This window comes from Eucyclogobius newberryi, unplaced genomic scaffold (genome assembly GCF_026437365.1).
Source record: "Eucyclogobius newberryi isolate DKJ021-1_F unplaced genomic scaffold, fEucNew1.0.hap1 SCAF_5, whole genome shotgun sequence".
Taxonomy (NCBI): Eukaryota; Metazoa; Chordata; class Actinopteri; order Gobiiformes; family Gobiidae; genus Eucyclogobius; species Eucyclogobius newberryi.
In genome coordinates, this window is record NW_027316167.1 from 7,982,538 (window position 1) to 8,004,292 (window position 21,755).

The following is a 21,755-nucleotide window of genomic DNA, read 5'->3' on the forward strand; positions in this document are numbered from 1 at the left end:
AAAAAATGTCAAAACAGACTGATCTACACGCTTTGATCACTTTATTACACGCTTTGACCACTTTATTAATACAATCACGTCCGTTCAAAATCCATAGGCGAACGAGCACGACATGCACCCTCGCCACACCGTTCCCCGTTGAGCGTGTGCGACGTGGGAAGTGCCAGTCCCACAGTCCAGCGCCGTAAGCCAGTGTGGAACTGAAGGTGCACTCCGAGGTTATTACAGCGCAGCCGGCAGCGGCGCAGTCGATTCCCCTCGTCTCTCCTGGAGCCCGGGAAAGCCCTTCTGAGGCGGGGTGCGTGGGGGGGAGGAGGGGGCGGAGCCGCGGAGGGGGTGAACTCAGCACTTTCCTTATCTTCTCCCCTCTGTGTGTGTTCCAGGGCGATCAGTGGCCACCACCACCACCAGCAGCAGCAGCAGAAGCAGCAGCGGTAGCAGGCTTAACGAAGCTAAGCACACTGTCACGCTGTCTGAGGGAGCACCCGGCACCCGCCCGCACCCGCCCCCACCCACCCGCCCGCCGTCTGAGGTGACTAAGGGCTTTCAGGGAAGGATCAGGGATGCAGGGAGGAGGGAGGAGGAGAGGTTGGCTGAGCGGGCAGAGGGAGGAGGGGCAAGAGGGGACGTATAGGTGTGAGGACGAAACGAGAAAAAGTGGCCACAGGTTGTTTGTCACGCGAGTCGACGTCGTGCGATACTGTGCAGCGAGTCTTAGGCCACGGTGGAGTTGTTATTGGAATAAGAACGCCTCAACAATGCACGAGTTGAACACATTTACATCTGTTTGTCTTTTGAAATGTCTTGCTGATGAGGTGGAAATTGATTGCCTTGATGAACCCGAGGTCGTTTTTTTAAAGGGTGCGTTCGCTTGCACACACGCCATATGAACATTTAACGTGGGACTAAACCCAAAACTAAACTTGGACTAGACCAGGACTAAACCAAGATTAGAACAGGACCAAATCAAGTCAACAGCAGGACTAAACTGGGTGTGAACGCAGCTTTAATGTATCTAAGAGTGGACAAATCTGGCATATTGTGGTCTTCTTATATTTATATTACTATTTTCTCTTGTTAAACCGTCACATTTATAGGGATCCATCTACATCCTGGGTGATTGTGAACTTTAGAATCACTCAGCATGTAGATGGATCCCTAAAGTACAACACTGACTATTGTAAAAAACTATTTAACATGTACTTAACACATAAAAACTGCTCGCCCACGTGTCCTTTCAAGACAACGGAACAGGTCTAATTAAACCGTGCCATGATGTCATCCCTGTGATAATGACCGCTAATGCTTCATCAAACTGACGCGCACACACAATGAATGGCATGGAGCATTTGGCCCGCGCAGGACGTCCGTTATGTGGATCTACAGAAGGACCGCATTGGCATATCAACAGATTATACCGACTTAATCCCAATCACTTATCCAGTCTTCAAATTCCAGCCGGGCGCCTCCTGTCCGCTCATCATTTTGGATGCACCCATCGCTAGCAATTTAAGCGTCGGACTGGCCTAAAATGCCGACGGAAATCGACGCGACTTAGCCGGACACTCGCCGAAACGCGGAGTGACCGAACCCCGCTCCGAACCGCAGAAAGGTCAGTCCGGTTCCGAAGCTATTTCCAGTCTCGGCGTCACAAATACCGTTATCGCCAAACATATGTGTGATAGAGGTGCGTACGAGCGTGACCCAGTGATTTATCTGGACGATATTAAACCTAAGATTGACTGTCCTGATATGTAAACGCAGCATGCCGAGCTGAGTCCCCCCCCCCCCGATCCATTCCCTTTGCTAAATTTGGACCTTGACGCTGAAATGGATTCGCCATAATTCACATGGAAGTGGGAGGAAGGATACATGCGTCTTGCCGTTAGGCTGCGTGCGCTTGTAAAGTGAGGAATTATGACAAGACGAAATGTTCAAATAATTTAGCGGACGTGCGATTCTTCAATGTGATTCCTTATACAGTGCGTGCAAAAAAAAAGAAGAAGTTTAGGGCGACTTCTGTCACGGACGGCACGCTGAAAATGTAACCGCTGAAAATACGTCGAGGTTCCATTACCGTTTTTGTACTTTTATCGAAGGTGTGATTGTACACACCGAAAACATGAGTGTGCTGTGGTTGTATTCTTCTTGAGAGTGGAAAAACGAGCCGTTCCCCCTATCTACATCACACTTCTTGTCCCCTCCCACTCCAGGAAGTGCTCCTCGACTCCAGCTTCGCTATCTCCGCACTCGCAAGACGCCTCACAAATTTTACTCGCTGATAAACAATTTTGATCATAGCAGTTTCTATCGATACGTAGGGATGTCCAGATTATTCGTTTAATCGACAATCGTGATTATTCGGGTTACAATAAGTTCGTAAGAGCTTAAAAATAATCAGTTCAAAATACACTCAAAAGTCAAACGATGTGTATGTGCTTCATAACTGCCTCATATTGTTTTACCAGTAGAAGGTGAAAGAGCAATTTTAATCAATGTATGGTGGAATTGTTCAGTACATATGATTTATTAGCAGTGATATAACATGACATATCTATGAGAATATGTCCACAATAAAAGGCATAACATTTAATCTTTCAAATGTACATTAAACTCCTGAAGGGTTGTCAAAACTACTGTCAAAACCCTTGAACTACACTTTTCTGAACACTTTAAGAATGCTCTTGAGCTTTGCCAGAACTAGAATAAGACCACATATTATTTTGTGTTGAAAATGGTCCAAAACCTTGATCATTGGCGAATTGAAACCGGTATCAAGACTCCGAGTCCATCGTTCAGTATCGAAATCCAGTTTGAGATGTTAGTAACGTGACACTTCCTTTGATAGCCGGGGTCGAAACGAAAACTCCCCATATTTTATTTATGGGTCAAAAGTGCGGCGGAGAGGAGCGCATGGGAGAAACGGGTCGTGGGGCGGATCACTCTATCCCCGTGCTTGATATCTCCTCCATCGGATCAATTCTCGCAGACGGGGAGGAAGGGAGGATGGTAGGTACGAGGCCGGCCGAAGACGGTGGAGCGTATTGATCCGTCAAAGAAATACAGCGGCGTGTGTTTTGCTTAAACGTCCACATAAACCTGAGCTGTCAGAGGGTGGGTGGGCCGAGGCGGGCGGCTTTGACACGGACATTGTGTAAGACGCTCTTGGATTTTCTGCTCGGTTTGGTGGTGAGCAAGAGAAGACGTCTGTCATGTCGTGGCCAGGCCGGTCTGGTCGAAAGGCGGTGGTGCATCAGAAACAAAGAAGGACTAATATTTAAAAGCACGTGAATGTACGAGTAGTAGACAACATGTCAGAATCAGAATCAGAAAAGGTTTATTGACATTGTCGATGAACAGAATTCGGTGCAACATAAAACAAGGAACAATGATAAAACAGCCTATACAAGTCAAAAAGAAAAACAATTAAAATCTGCACTAGGATAAAAAAAAAGGCTTTAAGATTAAAAAAAAAGTACTACTGTGTGTCATATATTTGTTTTTATATTGACTTTTTAGTTTTTTAGAAAAAGAAGAGCAATAATCACAACAATGCACAATAATCAAGACAACATTGTATTATATCCCGCTTAAATATATATTGCAACTATTACTATGCATTTACTTTACAAAAAATCTTTTAAAAATATAAAAAAAAGTATTTATAATGAAAATCTGCTATAGGATAACAAAAAATAGGCTGTAAGATTTAAAAAACAAACAAATTCAAAGTACTCGAAGTATCTACTTCTCATAAAGCGTCCTTTTGTAAGTATATGCACATATTTAAAATTAAATCAATTGGTTAACTATGCGTTTGAATCCCAAACTGCAAGGTAAAATGTACAGGTTTTTAATATAATAAAGATATCCAACATGAAAAACTAGTACAACCTTTACAAATGTTTTCGATCACTGAATTTGAATTGAGATTTCAGTTTCGTTGTCTTAAAACGTCGGTTGCGAGACAGAACCAGAGCTCAATCGTTTTTGATTTCATAATGTTGCGATGACACACCCGCTCCGCCCTCGTGTCGAATACTTTCTGTAAGGACACTTAAGTCTGACACTGTTTCCCCTGCGCCCCGAGCCAAAGCGCTAAGAGCTAAAGCCTGTGTTTTTAAACATGGAGCCGTGCATCTGCAGCTGCTTAGCCTCATCACATTCCTAAATTATGAATAACTACTGCGACCTCGGCTACGGCGCAAAGCAAAATAGACTACAACATTTTGTTAAGACGTAACCCCAATTAAGACCACCCACGTACCGGCAGCGCGGCGTGCCGACATGCCGAGAAAAGACTAAACGACTTTACGCTTAATTGGTTCAAGGATGCTATCATGTTTATCCACTTAAAAATATGTATCCTCCGCCATATTTGACCATAAGGGAATAGAGAAAAAGCCACGTTTGGTGCTGCGACTGCATACCTGGCATAAGGACAAGAGCGCGGGTGTGAAGGGAGAAGAGGAGGGAGGGGGGGGGAATTAAAGAGCAGTTAAACAAAACCTGAGGAGAGAGTGTGCGCGCGGCCATAAAAGGGATAGTTTAACCATTGATCGAGAGCACTGGTAGGAATGGCAGCTGTAAATCAATTTTATCTTGGAGCAGCTAAAGAGTGTTTTCTAATGAGGTTAATGCCACATAATGGCTAAATTCCTCTGCTAAAAAGATGCCCTCAAGGTGGTGGCGAGAGATAGATGTCGCCTCGGAAAAGCTTAATGTGGCACTAAACAGCCGGATAGCGCGTTTTGTCTGGTCTTTGGGTCTGAAACTATGTTAAACCTGCATTTGTTGGGGGCTCTGGAGGGGGGCGTTCTATCATCTGCCGTACCTGCGTCTAGACGGGAGGTGATAGCCGCGGACAGGCCCACTTTGGCTGTGATGGGTTCGTTCCTTTCGGCAAAGTCTATTCGACGCATTCCGGAAGTAACCGCGGGCAACGCCACCGTCGTTCGGCTCGTTTGATTTCGCCCAATCGTGACAGCAAATAAATTGGATACATACAACGCAGTCAAAGCTTAAACTGTAGAGGAATTAGATCGTTTAATTCTACTGTTATTAACGCATCGCCATCAAGTTCAACTGTAGGTGACGGGAATGCGTTTGCTCCGTGTTTTAGAACTAGCACCCGTGTAATTCTTAACTACATTTTCCTTTTTTTTTCACCTTTTTGTAAAAATAAATGGTAAAAAAACAACAATTAGCCATAAAAAACATATAGCCATGTATTGGATGTCCATGTCAAATTAAAAATAAATTGTAGAAATACAGTAAATGTAATAAAAATAAAACATACCGATACATTGGATGTCCTAAATCAAATTATTTTTTATTTTAGATCCAATTATGACTTTTATTGAGACAAAAAGGACGCATGCAAACCATAGCAGAAGTTGCACTTTGTCTGGGAAAATAACCCATTACCTTTTTGATATAGGGCAAGAGTAATGCCAAAAGTGAAGTTGGACACAATGCACGGAAATATGATGAGATTACCACAAATTTTATACCTTATCCCATAAACGAACTGACAATTTTACAGTTAAGTGACGCAATACATCGAGTGGAAAACGTCCCGCGGTTTCACATTTATAGAGGACATATTGCAAAGTCATATTTTTATCAGCGCTCCACGTTTCCTCGATGCTTTTGTCGGTCGTCCGAGTGCAAGTTAGCGTTTCAGCCTGTAGCGAGTCATAGCAGGACGGGCCTTGCCGGGACCGCCCCCAAAAGACGAACTGACCCAGCAATAATAGATTATGAATCGCGGTGACCTCTGGCAAATATTGTTTATGAAATCCTTTATGTCACGGGAGACCGGGCGCGAGTATTGAAGAGCAGAAAGGCTTAGCAATAGCAACAAAACAAACATGTCGCTAGTGACACAAATACTGCCTCTGCAAGCATTGACATTGTGTGTGCGCCCAAATATACAAGAGGCACTTACACGGGATTATAAACCGCACTGTTTTAGTACTTTAAATATGGGTTTATTTGATCGTATTTTGCGAATGTAGCAGTTCCCACACTTTAGCAGAGTTCAGTTGTTTAGCCTAGCCTGCATTCTCTGGTAAATGCATGTCCCTTTTCCATAAAATTCCCTTCCAAAATATCTAATACACTTTCCTTGTTTAATTTTTTCTCTCCATATTTCTTACTGCTAAAACCTGCTTTGTCTCGTAACTGTTTTTGTATCAAATATAATCACAAAGTTGACTTTTATTGCCATTTTATGCAAGGTCGTCCACGCAATCTACTGGAATTTAATGCTGAGAGCCTTTTTGTTCTAGAACTTGCAGTACCTTAAGCAATCTGTTTTGCTTTCAGAGTACACCAGACCTAAACCTAAACCAGAGCTAAACCAGAGCTAAACCAGACCTAAACTAGACCTAAACCAGATATAAACTAGACCTAAACCAGACCTTAACCAGACCTAAACTAGACCTAAACCAGATATAAACTAGACCTAAACCAGATATAAACTAGACCTAAACCAGACCTAAACCAGACCATAACCAGACCTAAACCAGACCTAAACTAGACCTAAACCAGATATAAACTAGACCTAAACTAAACCTAAACAAGATATAAACCAGACCTAAACTAGACCTAAACCAGATATAAACTAGACCTAAACCAGACCTAAACTAGACCTAAACCAGACCTAAACCAGACCTAAACTAGACCTAAACCAGATATAAACTAGACCTAAACCAGACCTAAACTAAACCTAAACAAGATATAAACCAGATATAAACTAGACCTAAACCAGACCTAAACTAAACCTAAACAAGATATAAACCAGACCTAAACTAGACCTAAATCATATATAAACTAGACCTAAACCAGACCTCAACCAGACCTTAACCAGACCTAAACCAGACCTAAACTAGACCTAAACCAGATATAAACTAGACCTAAACTAAACCTAAACAAGATATAAACCAGACCTAAACTAGACCTAAACCAGATATAAACTAGACCTAAACCAGACCTAAACCAGACCTAAACCAGATATAAACCAGACCTAAACCAGACCTAAACCAGACCTAAACTAGACCTAAATCAGATATAAACTAGACCTAAACCAGACCTCAACCAGACCTTAACCAGACATAAACTAGACCTAAACCAGATATAAACTAGACCTAAACCAGACATAAACTAAACCTAAACAAGATATAAACCAGACCTTAACCAGACCTAAACCAGACCTAAACTAGACCTAAATCAGATATAAACTAGACCTAAACCAGACCTAAACTAAACCTAAACAAGATATAAACCAGACCTAAACTAGACCTAAATCAGATATAAACTAGACCTAAACCAGACCTAAACTAAACCTAAAACAAGATATAAACCAGACCTAAACTAGACCTAAACCAGATATAAACTAGACCTAAACCAGACCTAAACTAAACCTAAACAAGATATAAACCAGACCTAAACTAGACCTAAATCAGATATAAACTAGACCTAAACCAGACCTCAACCAGACCTTAACCAGAACGATCCAAGGCGAAAAATGGTCTGAAACAGGACTGCGATCATTCTTTCTACATTTGAGAATGCGGGCTACTTTCACATAAGACATTACACTTTCCGGTGATGAAATTACTCAGCTTTCAATTTTTATTTTTAGGCCTCGCATCCCTCCAATAACTCCAGTGTACTTTCTCCTAAGTTGGAATCCGAGCAAGACTCCGGGAGAGTTCATCACTGGTACAAGCACCACCGATACGGCCAGGGATCCCCGAAGCATCCAGTATCAGGGCTAATCACAATTTAGCTAGCTAGCATGTCAGCAGACACAGATGTGATGAAAGATTACATTACCCAAATTACATTAGATAATAATGGATTGTAATGGAGGCATAAGGAATCCTCTTTGTCTTGGCGGCGAGCGATTTGAGAAGTCTGGAAGCGAGAGACCAGACCAAGTTTTGTTGTCCGAAAGCACTTTGCAATCAGCGCGCAGCATGTTTGTAATGTACTTGGGTGTGGGAGATGATGTCAAATAGGCCTAGATGGATGCTACGCGCCATGTAAGGTGAAGTTATTGCAAGTGTAATTTTCCAACTCCTCATCGTTTAGCTTGAACATGAGAAGACATATATTTACACCAGTCAGAAACAAAACTACTTCAAAAGATTAACTCCTGGGCCCTAAACATTTGTTGAAAGTCTCTCTTCTTATATTCAACCCCTTTGAACACTTTAGAAAAGATTTAAGAGTAATTTCCTTTTGAATGTATATATTGTACCAAATATAGCTACACAAAGACATTGAAGCAAGTGGTCCAAGATTGCTAACGGTAGCTGCGGGCTAAATGCTACTAGCGTCGACTGCTCTATTTTAACATCTACAGAAAGTAAATAATTTGCTTCTTTTCTGCGATAATGGCATGTAAACTACCTCCGTTAAGACTCAACTGTGACTCAAAGTTGACTTAATCGTGTTTAAATTACACATAATTCACTGCTGACAGAAACGTCGGGGGGGCCTTTGACAAACACTCTTTAGCATTTTGGCTGTATTAGAAATGAACTGAAGGAGTGCACAGCGTGAAACTTAAGGAAAAGTTCACGCGTTAGACCTCTCGCATTGATCACCGGGGCCCTAAAGCTATTATCGTGGTCTAATTAGGTTTAACATAAGTCTGTGTCATGGCCCGGTGCACGGCTGCTTCGGCCCCGATTCCACGTCTTTTCCACAGCTTCCCTTTCTTCAAAATAGCACACTTTTTGCCACACATGCTGCAGCGGTGTGCTGGGAGAGGAAAAGTTCAAGAAAAGTTGTAGAGGCGTCATCGGAGTCGTTATTTAAGGACAGTTTTCTAAAAAGTATTGTTATAACGGTTCATTTTACATATTACACTGCAGTTTTACCATTTGTTTTAGGCTATTCACTTCAAACTTAACTGCTAAAAGTGTAACAAATGACACAAAGTCTGCAATCCGAGTCAACAAACCACTATCCTCTGCTCACTGTGAAAACAAGTGCAGATAAATGACTGACCCAAGTGTTCAAATATGTGCCCACTTTTTAAAAATCGCTACTTTTTAAAAATCGCTTCATTTTGGCTAAACCTGCAGCAACATTTCCCAAGTTCCCCGCGCTGCTCCCAAATAAACCAACGGCAGACATTGTTTACCTTTAAAGAATTCCAACCATCTCGCTTCATATTTGTTGTAAAACCAGCTCAAATTTCCCATGTCGTGCTATTCCAAGCTTAAGCTAGCTCAACTTTCTTTCGCCTTTCTCCGTATTCTTTCTCAACCGGGACGAGCTCTCTTACCTCCGCCTCAGCCCAAGGTGTAGAAGGTGAACCTGGCAGCTCGGTGACCTATTAAGAGGACCTTTAAGGCGCGCCCATTCATCGCACTGTCAGAAGGATCTATATTTATCGCAGAATAGTATATTTAATTTGTTTTATGTGGCTCATATCGAGGTTGGCGTGCCTTTTAATACAGATGTGAATTACCTGCGTTGACACCGTATTCATTTTCACCATGATTAGCCGCGCTGGTGTGCATGGCTGGCTCAGTGGGTGGCTGTGGCCCGCTGCACACACTCCACGGGCTCATTATGCCACGGAATGACACTCCTACCCCCACAAAATGATGGGATAGAAACATCAGCGTTGGCTTGTAATGTTGTACGCTGTGAGTACCGTGGTATGTAACGATAGCATCATGATGTGCCTGTGTGGTATTTGGTTGCAGAGATTAACAGGATTGTACATAGGTTACATTTTACCTTTTAAAATGCCTTGAAAATGTCATTTTGTGAATGGATACTCCAAAGTATTTTAGATATAAAAGATATACAAGTTCCAAATAAAGGTTTACAATATCACAATATTTGTGTTATTGTTACAAATGTACCAATGACCTTCCATCATAGGCCTCCTAGTCACGGTGGTGCAGAGGGTTGAGCAGAGGGTTGATGGTAAACAGTTTCAATTGCACTTGAGCTCTTGCGTTCATTTTATATCGGAGAATTTAAGGTACTTTGTTGAAATTGCAGGTCCTATCACAATGTTGTCATTAGTGGTAGAGTGTAGCTTGTTTCAATATTTAGTTGAGAGCTGAGAAAATCCCATTATTGTGCATCCTCCATGAGAAGGACGCTTCCCTCACATTTCCTTAGGAAGAACTTTAAAAACAACTATACAAAGCTAACAACTAAATAGTCACAACTGAATGAAATAATGAGCCAAGAAACATGATTTGTTCTTTGTCATACCTTTTCCTGTATGAAGTTCATGGCTGATTATCTCAATATCAAGTTTTGAAAAAAGTGTTTCTTATGATCTAAAGGACTTACATAAACGACATTATAACATTCAAAAACTGAACTGCATCATGTATTTGTTATAAATCATCAAAATCGTCTCGTTCTCAATCTCGTGTCACGGAATTGTCTCGATCCATTCCTATTTTTCATCAAATTGAATCAACAAAAACAGTTGTCACGGAGTAATGCAACAAACAGCAGATAAAACAAGTGGTGGAACATTCCAGGAAATGCGCAGGTGGCAAACTCCCCAGCAGAAAAGTTACACAGTTAAAAGTACATACAGTACACTCAAAGTAGCCATGTATTTCAACTATCCGTCCGCTCCTCCGGGTGGTTTTATAAAACATCCGCTGCTCTCTTATTGCTTTGTCTTTCAAGGCCAAACCACAAAACCATGCCTCAGCCTCCATATAAGGACCAACACGTTGAGAAGAAGAAGAAAAAAAGGTGCTAAGCGGACTCCCCCTTCTCTTTCTATGGTATTATAAACTCTTGCGGTAAGAGAGAAAAGCATATACTCCTTTAGCCTGTGTGCTCTGAAGCACCACTCCAGGGATACGAGGGCCCTTTTTCTCCTCTCGCTCCTTCTCTTCTCACCCCTCCCTCACTCTTTTGATTGATATGTGAAATCCGTCTCTCTAAAGGCAGCGGCTGTGTGCATCTGAAAGGTGCTCATTGTTGGCCCGGCACCACTTTGTCGAGAAACAATCCAGTTCCCAAGGAAAGCCCCCGGACGCCTTAAAAAAGATACAGCCCCTCATTGTGGAGCCCGGAGGAAACTTTAATTTTGCCTGTGAGGTCATTTTAATCCTGATGATTTTTTATAGTAGCCGTTGTAGTTCAATGGCTCCTAATGCGCTAAAAGACGGAGGGACTAAATGCATCGCGAAGAATGGGCCGGGAATGGAAAACGCCACCCACGAGCTCGCCCGGACAAACTTAAGTGCAGAATCCGACGCACAATGTCCTGAATGGAGCGCCGGATTTCGCTTACACGGTTTTAAACTGCCTCCGCGTTAACATAGCCTTAGCCGCGGCGAGCGCTCTTGTCGTGTAATCTCCACGGACCGCGTGTGATGCAAGAGAAAAACCACCCAAGATTTGCCCTCTGAACCGGAGCACCCAACCAGGCAACGCATGGCCCTGACACCGCTAATGACGCGATCGAGCACTCCTAATTGACCTTATGGATTCCTTCAACCCGACTTTATCACATCCGACCTGCGCGAGCGTCGACGGTAAAAGATCGGCTGTGTTCTGTACGATAATAGATTACTAACCTCTTAAACTCTTTCCTTTTGTGGACGCTAATGGGAAGCAATTTGAGCGTCGTCTTGTCTTTTTTCGCGTGCCTGTTTTGTAGTCGCCGAGCCCTCTGGCCTCTCTGTTTTTCGACTGGATGCGAGCCTATTAGGAAGACATCGGTGGAGTAAACAGAGGATGTGGCGATACCTCCCCCCCCAAAAAAAGACAGAACATCGCGCAATTCCGAAATGAAAGGCAAATAGTGGTTGCGGTCTGTTTGGTGCTGGGCCCGCGCTCTCACAGGGGGCTGCCTCGTCACCATTGTGTCGGAACTGAAACTGAATCTTGTTTGAGAAACGACAGGGCAAGACAAAAACAGCATGATTCATAATGGTTATTTATGTAGCACGTAGCTGAGGCCCAGCGGGGGGGCAAAAGCATGGTATTTAGATCTTATTTTTTTTTCCCCCGTCGGCCCGTCTTTTTTGGATAAATATCGCTTCTATAGATTTTGAAAATACATCTTGTCAGTGTTTTGATCATTCCCAAAAATAATGAGTGTGGGAGTTTGGCCAGCGAAGAATCGAGGTGCGTTCCACAACAAGTTTAGCTGTCGCGATGCCAGTCAGAAGTAAAAAGCGAGTACAAATGAGTCGAAACAACTACGTAACCTTCAAATAAACAGCAGCTAAAAAACATGCACTTTTTTCTCCCCGCCCTCGCTCTGCTCTTCCTCTCTCGCTCTCTCCTTTCCCTCCTCCCATTTTTCCCTCTGTTCGGAGATGCAGGGATCCAAGTGCGCGATGGTGCATTACTAAGGACACCTGCTCCGTGGATGTGGCCAGGCACATTGACTCTGGGCTTGTGTGAGCGCCGTGCACGTGCGCATTTATTCATTCATCAATTTTTAGGCTGAGTCTGGGACCAAACCTATCTAAATTGTTCGAAAGTGAATCCGTCCATTTCTGCCTCAAATTATGCATAATGGGCTTTTAATTTACTGCCCCGCTACTCGCCCAAACTGTGCCCTTCTCAAGGTTTGGCAAAGCAACCACGAAGAATTTATGTTGTGTTATTAAAAATGATGACACTCGGTGACTGTATTTTCCACTTTGAATATGTCAAATGTAGAATGTAAAGCTGAACTGTAGCCGCATGACCAAATGCAAAATCAGGAAACTTAAGTCCAAGTTTAACAATGACCTGCTTTATCTGAGAGACATTCAAATAACTGGCCGTCCAGCTGGACAAAGACCTTTAGAGTGCATGCGTCATGAAGTTATAAAGGTCTCATTATATTAGGACTCTGGCAATCCTTTGAAATGTGTTGCTCTATAGGAAAAGTTTGGCTGTGGGTCTGGTCTAATACCTGCGGGATGAATTCAGCAGCTTTAACGCAGTGCAAAAGTCCACTTACTTCATTTGTAAAGAAAACTCGCCTCTGTTTGACTTGCATTAACTTTTCAAAGACATCATCAACAAAAAGCGGGGATTTGAAAGCCCTGGAAGGCACATTGTGCTCTTTTGCATTATATTTTGTTATATTTTGCCCAGTAAGGGTAAAAAGAGAGGCACCAAAAGAGGCTAAATAGAATCTAAAAGCAATACTTTGCTGTTTTATTAGTGTCCTTTGAATGCTGTGCCCGGCCCCCTCCTCTTGTGCCCGGTGCTCCCGTTGCACCCCGACCATCATACAAAAAAATTCTTATTCACTTAGTATGTAGGTCACATTACAGTGGTGTCGAGCTATTGGACATGGGCTTAGATAACTGTTTGTGGAGTATTAAATGCTTTTGCTGCCTCAGCAGCCTCTGTGCTGGTATTTCTCACACAGCTGTGCTACTGAAAGGAGGCAGCGCTGTCACACACACAGCCATTCAACCTCTGATGCTTTGTGCACCGTTAAAAAAGTCTTGTTTGCATAAAACATTCACTTTTCTTATGGAAGGGCCTTATGTGAAGTTGAAAACCAGTTATGAAAGTGGTTTGAGCAGTAGCAGTAAATGAAGGTAACCGTGGTGAATAGGAGCAAACCCATTGACCTGAGGTGCCAACTCGAGCAGATGAATCTTTGCTTTTCTTTGCTCTTATCCCTGTTTGCTTTGGGTGACCTTGCTCTCCGGCCTGGCGCTCTGTGTTCACATAGCACTGGCATAATGGCTTGGATAGAACAGAACTTTCCACCAAAACAGCTTGTTCAGTGTGCCCTCCTCGCAGCGCTCTAACCTCCCATTAGACCCTCGCCCAGGGGGACCATGCCCGGGAAACTGCACCTGCTTTTATAGCAGCAGGATCCAGGGCTGGACTCAAGTGTTCACTTAAAACTGAAAAGCGGCAGACGAGAGGGGCTCGTCGCATCTTTGCCCTCTGTTGTCTTTGCACAGAATGAAGGATGCTGGGAGTGTGTGCGTGCGTTTGTGAGCTATCCTCCCTTCCCTCTGTCCTTTGTATGAAATGAGCCCAGATGGTGATTGATTTTTCAAGTGCTGACATCCCTGCTTGAGAAGCACCCCTCCTCTTTACAGACACACACACACACACACACACACACACACACAGACACACAGACACACACAGACACACACACACACACACAGACACACACACACACACACACATAAACACACACATACCGTGCTTTGTGCAGAACAAGTGAGCCACACTAACATCGCACTGCCATCATCGTCTTTGTGACTGCCAGAAAGCACCATTGATTGTCACGACGATGCATGCAAACAAACAGCTCCTGACACAGATGAGGGGTCATACCTGTATCCACACGTGCGGCACCGTAACCCACGGCGACGGGGCCACACACACAGCCAAAACACCACTTGCACTTTATGAAATTTATCAAATGAACAGTGAATTATCGGAGAATAAAGCCGACCATTTGATGCTGGCAACCGCTCAATTGTAACACTAGTCATTTTCTCAATTTTCAATCTTTGTAAAGTGAACACATTTTGGATTACTTTTTGGACAAAGAGAACAATTTAGCAACTTGGGCTTGGAGATTAATTTGAAGATTAATATGAACATTTTGTCCTTTCTTCTGATATATACTCATAATCCAAGTAATCATTCAAAAAGTGCCCATCGTCTGAATCAATAATGAAATCAAACTTTTGAAACAATAGCATGTCCAAAAACTCATTCTGTATCTAATTTGTGGACACCATAGTGTAGCAACACACAGTCAGTCTATTGACTATTGGAATCCTCATTTTGCTCACAATAATACACACATCAAATTTAATCAAAGTTTTATTTAGCAACATCACAATTTCCCAAATCTGCACCGTCTATTTACGTACGTCACATTTGCAACTCGAGAAAATAATTGCATTTTTACTGGTGCTTATTTAAATTGTGTTTTCCACGTAATGTCAACGCAATATTTAACCAACATCTTTTACACACCTTCAACGTCTCTGCCAAGTGTGTTTGTTCCTCGTCCTGACCCCTGCTGGACAAAGAGGACATTGAATTTTCACAAAAATCGGCGAAAGCAGTGAGAGCCGTGCTGAATATTCATCACATCGACACAAAACTACCGTATTTTCCACACTATAAGGCGCACTGTCAATGAATGGTCTATTTTGGATAATTTTTCATATATAAGGCGCATTAAGCGAAACAAAACGTGCACCACACAAAATCGCTTCGAGGTCAATAAGCATAACCAGAATTAATCCATATATAAGGCGTTGTTTTTGGAGAAAATTAAAGGCTTTTAAGTGCGCCTTATAGTGCGGACAATACGGTATACATTTGATACATATACATACCATATTTTTCGGACTATAAGTCGCACCAGCCAAAAAATGCATAATTGAGAAGAAAAAAACATATATAAGTCGCACTTGAGTATGAAATGCGGTTGAAAATAACAAATAATATCACATATAAGTCGCACCGGAGTATAAGTATATAAGTATAAATATAAGTTCGGCCAAAACTCTGCTACTTATAGTCCGGAAAATACGGTATAAGGCGCTCTAGAGTATAAGGCGCACTGTAGTTTTTTGAGTAAATGAAAGGCTTTTAAGTGCGCCTTATAGGCGAACAATACGGTATACATTTGATACATACACACACATGCAAAAATCCCTGCCAATCCGACCGCACCGCGAGCGTACAAATCTATGTGACAATATCAGACACGTCCAGCTCAAACGGGACATTTACTACACGTGGATCACGGAGCCCACATCGTGACACCGGTCTCGGGCGTTCGTGCTCGCCGTAATGGCACGGAGCCGCACGCCGCCGCCGCCGCCGCAGCCCCATTGAGCTGGAGTGACTGCGCGGCTAAATGATGTCATTGGCTAACTAGGCGTTCTCAGGCCATTGCTTCTGTTTGCGTGACTAAATACATACAATTAAGGGCCCCGGCACTTCTCAATCTCTGTGAACCCATTGTTATCCCCGGGTTCAAGTGCACTGATAATGGGGGCCGGAGGAAAACAGGCGAAGCAAGCCAGAGAGACACACAGGGCTGGTGGGTAAAATAGACATCTCATTATTAGTGGCATTCTCTTTTGGCCCCGACAGCGCCGCGGAAGGCTTGCTCACTCATCTGTTTCTATTGCTTCGTCCGCTCTCTCTGTCCGCTCTCTCTGCCCTTGCGTTTCTTTTCTCTCTTCTTTTTTTTAACCTTTTATATAACAATTACGTGCAGTTTTTTGCAGTTGACGGCGAATGGGAGATACTCTTTTCAAACGGTTATTAAGCTCAATCAGGATCATTAGTTAACGCCTGTCTTAATTTAGATGTTGTTGCGATGGCGGGAATGTTCCACAGTACGACATGGTGCTCGTCCATCGCCAAGGAGACGAGCAGGTGACGCGACCGGGTCGAGTCACGGGTCGGATCAGTGGCGAGGCGAGTCCGCTCACAGTATGTTTCTCACCAAAACAGAGTCCAGATGACTACAACTGAATATTTTTCCACTTTCTCAGCTGAAATTGAATATTTTTAAGCTTCACAAGTTTAATTCCGTACTGTGTAACATTTCAGGCAAAGCAATGACATCTCCATGGAGACAAAACGGCGAGAATCTTTAAATTTGCACTTTAAAACAAGCAAAATGACAATTCTCACAGATTTTTCTTCGCTTGATGATCAATAAAAAACCATCAAGACACCAACATTTCTTTGTCTCTTGGAAAGTTTGACGTTTCGATTCAGCAAAGTACAAGAACGACAGCAACCAGTGTACAAATGTTTAAAAAGAACACTCAAATCAAGACAAATAACTGGCATGGAAGTCATTTCTGAACTAACATGGATGCTGTGAATCAATGGCATGTTTGCAATGAGAGGACGCTTTGTTTGGCCTCGGTACAGTGCCCCCCTTTGACCGGCGATGACGCACACCTTTTTACCATTGTAACCAGTCGCACTGAATGAGCCGCTCTCTTGTCTTTCCACCATCGCCGCCCCCACTCCCCCCCTCTCTCCCCGCTTCTCTGTTGGGCTTAATACCACCTCGAAATGCATCATTAGACACTTAGGCTGCTGTGAAAATGCTAGGACGGCGGACGCGCAGTCGAACCGAGCGGGATCCTCTCAAAAGAGGGAGGAGAACGGCCCGCGACGCTGCCACTTCTTTCGGTCTAAATGATGTAATCTGTTGCTAAAAATCATCAGAGCGCGTTGTTGAAAATGAGAGATCTCCCCCGTATCTCCCGATTGAAAGTTGCCATAAAAAAACAAATGTAGTTTTATGATCCAAAGTCTGGCTTATTGGATCCCATTCACAGCTCAAGGTCACGTTTTATATGACCAGCTGCTTGTACCCTAAAATGTATTATTCCTCCATGAAGAATGAAATGTGCTTGCATTTTATTGGAATTCCAAGTTGTACAGATAGCTTTGTTGGCTGGAGAAAAAATGTATAATGAAAAAAAATAATAATCGAAATATGAATGCATTAGTTTGAGGAAAGATTTTTATTGCCAAACACATTTTGAAGAGATCCAAAAGGTTACACGTTAGTGCACATTCCCGCCTGATCAAACGGGCAGATAATCAAGACTTGTTTACTTAAAGCCACATTGCGTAACATTTCAGATAAACAGACTCAAATTAAAGCATTTGAAGGTGTTTTATTGCTTGAAAATACTCTGAAAGAGTTGCATCCTTACTATGAGTCAGTGAAAAAGCAAGCACGCCTAAAGTAATATTATGCAACGGTGCTTTAATTATGTATAAGTACCATATTTTCCGGACTATAAGTTGCACCAGCCAAAAAATGCATAATAGAGAAGAAAATAACATATGTAAGTCGCACTGGAGTATGAAATGCAGTTGCAAGTGTGAAAATAACAAATAATATCACATATAAGTCGCTCCGGAGTATAAGTATATAAGTATAAATATAAGTATAAGTTGCACCCCGGCCAAAACTATGAAAAAAGGTGCGACTTATAGTCCGGAAAATACAGTATATAATATTGAATGCGTAAAGCTGCCACAAATGTGTAATAGAAATCTTAACCCTTAACCATAGTCACGATATATAACCGCAACTATAACTTAAACCTAAATCAAGCCATGTTTTAACTTTAAACCATGTTGTTGATCTAATGTGAAGGATTTGAAAGATGAAAGATCTCGCTAACTATTGGGCTATATTGGTATATTATGTCATTTGTCTTTAGTTTGTCTGACTGAAACAATTGTGTTGTTGACATTAGTTACTACATAGCTGCTTTTAGCCTTTATGAATTGTCTGTGGGAGAAATTATAAGCAAATGTACCTCTAGAACCCGAGCGGACTGTGAGGTGGGCAGGACTGTTGAGCTTCAAACAGATTTCCATCCCAACATTGTGATAAATACCCTCCATCCCACCCTGTTCCTCACCCACACTGTCATTAACACACACTCTCCCTTCCCACCGCACGCACACGCATACACACACATATACGCACACACACACATATACGCACGCACACACGCACACACACACGCACACACACACACACACACACACACACACACACACACGCACACGCACGCACACACATATACGCACACACACACATATACGCACAGACACACATATACGCACGCACACGCACACACACACACACACACACACACACTCGAAGCCGCAGCAGCAGATCGGGTGTAATCGTCTAACGCGAGACTTCCCTGATGGCCCCGACACTTGACAGTGATGCCCTCAGAGTCTGGGAGAGCGGGCGGGGCGGGGGGGTAACCGATTGCTTCTGTCTGTCTTGAGTAACCGGACCCCCCTCGCCGTGCTCCCTGCCCGCACACACACACGCGCACGCACGCACGCACACACACACACACACACACACACACACACACATGCACGCGCTGCCACTGTACACCCACACGCCGGGCAGCAGACAGCGGATCACTTTCTACCCAACACTTGACGGGCGCGTCCTGATTCACAGGAAGAGAATGGACAGGGCAGCGGAAGTTAGCGTTTAGCATATAGCATAGGGCGCATTGGACAGGGCAGCGGAAGTTAGCGTTTAGCATAATAGCATAGGGCACATTGGACAGGGCAGTGGAAGTTAGCGTTTAGCATATAGCATAGGGCGCATTGGACAGGGCAGCAGAAGTTAGCGTTTAGCATATAGCATAGGGCGCATTGGATAGAGCAGCGGAAGTTAGCATTTAGCATATAGCATAGGGCGCATTGGACCGGGCAGTGGAAGATAGCGTTTAGCATATAGCATAGGGGGCATTGGACCGGGCAGCGGAAGTTAGCTCTTAGCATAATAGCATAGGGCGCATTGAAGATATTAAAGGGCACAGTTTTTAGTAGTATAACTTTCTTTTTAAGCTTTTGATCACATTTTATGAAGTTGTGCGTTCTGCATTGACACATGTCGTCTTCTCAAGAGATGAAAATGCTCCATTCCACTTGCTGATGTCATGAGGTGGGGCCCCTCCTCCCCATGCACTCCTTGAAGTCCTTACGACTTCACCCGAGGGTCGATGGGAGTGAGTTGTCATCTCCATTAAGGTCACGTTATCACTTTATAGTAACCACACTTTTAATAACCTTAATAAATCATCGACAAAGATTTGATTCATAATGAACAAAGCCTTAATTCCTAAAGAACAAATTGTTTATTATAGAATGATTCAGGCTTAGTTACATAAAACAGCGGTAAATAAGAGTGTTATTTATTTTTATTAAGATTATAAGAGGTTTTTTTTTACACGTTATCTGTTCTTTTTTATTATTATACTTCTGTGCCTAATCTGTTTCTGTGTCTAATCTTTGTTGCAACACTGGAATTTTCCCATTGTGAGACGAATAAAGGTGATCTTATCTTATTTAATGAATCCCTGACCCTAACTCCAAACCCTTTAATTAAGTTGTTGATAAGCCTGAATAATTCTTTAAAAAAAAAAAAATCAGTCATCATGAATTAAGTCTTTCTTCATTCTTTATTAAGCCTAATTAAGGCGTCGTTACCATATCACGTAATGAAGATGTGGTCTGATCATGGAGTCCTCGAATCACGTTGTTTAAGCTGTTTCAAACTTTCCTTCACCTCCGCACACACCTGACTTCTCCAACGCGTTCACTCGTACTCCGTGTTTGCAGAAGCGTAGAACGACCGCCACGTTTCGCCCGTCTGCCCCCGGCGGGTTTGCCCCCCGTCTGATTACGCCCCATTTAGCGACACACACCTCTGTGCGCGCCAGTGCTCTTGCGGCGTGACCCTCCGAGATGAAAAAAGAAAAGAAGAAGAAGAAGAAGGTGCGGTGCGTCCGGACGGAGCGGTGGAGCTGTTAGTGGGGGGCATCCGCAGTCTAGAGGTAAATGGATCTTATTTAGCGGCGCGTCAACATGTGTAAGGGGCCCTACGGCTCATTACTCTGCGCCCGACCCTCTCCGCCTGCGCTCTGATGGATGGCGAGGTCCGCTGGGGGGGGTAGACGAGAGAGGGGGGGAGGGGGAGGGGCCGGGACGGACAATCGACCCGGCCCTCCTTAACTTTCCCCTCCGTGCCCTTTTCGCCGCTCGCTCGCTCCTTCTCCCGCCGTGTTTGCTTTTAAAAGTAAATTTCATATTGTAAAAGACCAAGGAGAGTTTACTCAGCTAATGTATTCAGGCTTTTTCCCCCGTCTATTTTAAGAATTTTATTAACTGCGTATGAACAGAGGAACATTATCTATACTATCTTTATGCGAAAAGGCCACCAGAGCGTTAGCTTCGTTACATTTTTAGTTCTTTACCGTGTTTGAGCCCAGGCTTTTCAGAGTGTAGAGACTAAAGTTGCCTCGTGAGCTCAATAATAAGATTCTTTATCAGAGTTTGAGGACAGGTTCTCTGCATTTCCTCGCGTGAAACAATAGATCTGGGGCGAGGTTCATAGTCAGGAGGGCCAAAACCTGCCATCAAAGCATGCAAAACATTTGATGAATCAAACTCCGGACCTTCTGGTTGTGTGCGAGTGCGCTATGGCCACTTTAGCCACTCTTTTGCCATCTGTTTTTCTCTGCTCTTAACTCTCCACCTCTCCACTTCCTTTAGTTCTTCACACATTCACAATGCAAACAAAGCAGCTGTCGCCCTCTTTCCGCTTGTACAAAGGCATTCCAAAAAAAAAAAAAGAAGGTTGTGATTAAAGCGGGACAGCGACAATCCACAAATCCATCTTGTAATAAAATCGAAAATTGCGTGATTTTTCTTTCTTTCTGGCAAGCAGTTCAAACGAGGAAACAGCTTCACATGGTCATGGCCTTTTCGCCGGCTTCGTTGGTGGTGCCCCGTAAACCCGGGTGAACTTTTAAACCTCTGCGTTAGCTCCCTGACACTTAATTGTTAACAGAAAGCCAACCTGTGCCGTCTGGAGCTTCCACAAGTGCACACAGACGTACACTACACTTGCACACTTGCGTAGGGCCCTTAAAAGCACTGAGTCAAGCTTTTTCTCTCCTCCTGGCGCATTCCTCTCGATCGGGAGGCAGGGCCCTAGAAGTGAGGCGCTTAATTGGCTTCAGATTGCTCTTTAACCTCAGGGTTGCACCGCACTCTCACGAGCGTGCACGGGGGGCGTACTCACACTCACACACACACACAAACGCACACGCACACACACACGCACACACACACACACACACACACGGCGATGAAGGGCCAGCGCAGCCTGTTAAAGTCTTAAAGGAATGGAGTGGTGGTTTTACAACTCACTA

At 43.5% G+C, this 21,755-nt stretch overlaps 1 protein-coding gene across 1 annotated transcript in view; it reads left to right on the forward strand.

The window, feature by feature from the left end:
- Positions 1-407: 407 nt before the first annotated feature.
- The window catches only part of znf536 (zinc finger protein 536), a 219,708-nt gene continuing 198,360 nt past the window's right edge, over positions 408-21,755 (forward strand). The window contains exon 1 of the mRNA XM_072464924.1: positions 408-532. The gene's annotated coding sequence lies outside the window, so the exon portion shown is untranslated. The remainder of the gene's footprint in view (positions 533-21,755) is intronic.